At 40.2% G+C, this 2,242-nt stretch overlaps 1 non-coding gene across 1 annotated transcript; it reads left to right on the forward strand.

Moving 5' to 3' along the window:
- Positions 1-1,288: 1,288 nt before the first annotated feature.
- TRNAV-CAC (transfer RNA valine (anticodon CAC)) lies at positions 1,289-1,361 on the forward strand. Its single transcript has one exon. It is a non-coding gene; the product is annotated as a tRNA-Val (tRNA).
- The last annotated feature ends 881 nt before the right edge of the window (positions 1,362-2,242 follow it).

A 2,242-nucleotide genomic window follows, 5' to 3' on the forward strand; every position in this document is an offset into this window, starting at 1 on the left:
AAACACTGGGGCAGCAGAAATCTTTTAAAATGTGAAAAAATACATTTTATGTGAAGAGAAGTTCCTACAACATAAGTGTCATGGGATGGAGATATATATATATATATATGTGTGTGTATAAATATATATATATATACATACACACACATTATATATGTATATATAGCACAAAGTTCACAGCCATTCAAGCAAGCAGCAGAAGGCAAACAGCAGAAAACTGAACAATCTCTTACTGTTGTGTCCCAATTTAGGTTTTTAAAATATCTTACAGAGCAGCTATACTTTCAAGTACTGGAAGATAATTTGCATTTCAGTAGATCAGAGAATGCCATAAACACAAATCTTAATAAGAACTTAAGATATTACTAATGTTATTAATTCAAATCTGAATACAAATAAACAGTTGAAATAAAGGTCAGTAACCAAAAGAAAACACTAAGATATCAAGAAATTTACTAAGAAACTGATCTATCTCCCATCTAAACATGGGCTTTTCATTTGTATTTTGTTGATGTACATGTTTAATTGTAACATGCTCCTTTTGCAAAGAACTCTCAAATAGCCAAGTCTGAAACATGACAATATAAAGACATGATGCAAAAGAAGAAACAAAGGAAAAACAGAGAGCTCTCAAAGATATTTCTCAGATCAATAATAGAAAAAGTTTTTGAACAATGCACATATTCATTGCAGGACATATGGCTGATAATTTTTTTTAATTAATATGTAAACTTTTTTGTGTAAGGCAACAGCTTCTGGTAAATGATTTGGAAAGTTAATGTATTTTTAATGAAAATGCTAGTCTATCTCATTCTATATTCTACAAATTACATACTTCACATATGTAAAACATAACTAATGTTCCAAGAGTCAAGATTTAGTCTATGCAACAGATTTTAAACAGACTGATATCTAAACAGTATATCCCTTACTCATACTATATATGCACCTCTCAGCACATACACTATCCACATGGACTGGTAGGAGAAGATTCAGGAGACACAAAAAGGTCTCCAACTTAATGCACTTAAAGCAGAACARTCAATGCCTAACACAACATATTCAGTGTCTACAATATATTTAAGTCTTGAAGAAAAGGTGCTAATGAAGAATCAATCTATTTTTACAAGCACATAAATAATACAGATAAGATCTCAGATACTTCTTGGTACATGACACTTCTAGTATAATTCCTGTGAACTCTGAAACTCATTYATTTTTCATACAGCTGGTGATTGACTGATGTGATTAATTGATATGGTTTTGATGATCAAAGTGACTTAAATGTGTTTCTATAGTGTAGTGGTTATCACATTCACCTCACATGTGAAAGGTCCCTGGTTTGAAACCAGGCAGGAACACCTCCACCTTTCGGCCCAGGCAACTATAGGCTGGTCAGCCTCACCTCCATTCCTGCAATCCTGCTCATTCTGGATGTCATCTCCAGGCATATGGAGGAAAAGAAGGTGATCAGGAGTAGCCAGYATGGATTCACCAAGGGGAAATCCTGCTTAACCAATCTGATAGCCTTCTCTGATGGAAGGACTGGCTGGGYAGATGAGGGGAGAGCAGYRGAYRTTGTGCACCTTGACTTCAGCAAGGCTTTTGACACTRTCTCCCAGAACATCCTCCTAGAGAAGCTCAGGAAGTGTGGGTTAGACAAGTAGACAGAGGGGTGGATTGAAAACTGGCTGAAAGATAGAGCTCAGAGGGTCGTCATCAGTGGTGTGGAATCTAGCTGGAGGCTTGTGGCTAGTGGAGTTCCCCAGSRSTCAGGACTGGCTCCCATCCTGTTCAACTTCTTCATCAATGACCTGGAYRAGGGGACAGAGTGCCTCCTCAGCAAGYTGGCTGATGAGTTTGCTCCCAAGCTGGGAGGAGTGGCTGATATACCTGAGGACTCTGCTGCCATTCAGAGAGACCTGGACAGGCTGGAGAGCTGGGCAGAGAGGAACCTCCTGAGGTTCAATAAGGGTAAGTGCAGAGTCCTGCACCTAGGTAGGAATAACCCTAGGCACCAGTACAAGCTGGGGGCTGACCTGCTGGAGAGCAGCTCTGCAGAGGACCTGGGAGTGTTGGTGGATGACAAGTTGACCATGAGCCAGCAATGTGCCCTTGTGGCCAGGAAGGCCAATGGTCTCCTGGGGTGCATTAGGAAGAGTGTTGCCAGCAGGTCGAGGGAGGTGATCCTGCCCCTCTACTCAGCCCTGGGGAGGCCGCATCTCAAGCACACTCCACTTCT

The sequence above is a fragment of the Rhea americana genome, unplaced genomic scaffold (assembly GCF_003343005.1).
Source record: "Rhea americana isolate MKP2758 unplaced genomic scaffold, rheAme1 scaffold_11, whole genome shotgun sequence".
Lineage (NCBI taxonomy): Eukaryota > Metazoa > Chordata > Aves > Rheiformes > Rheidae > Rhea > Rhea americana.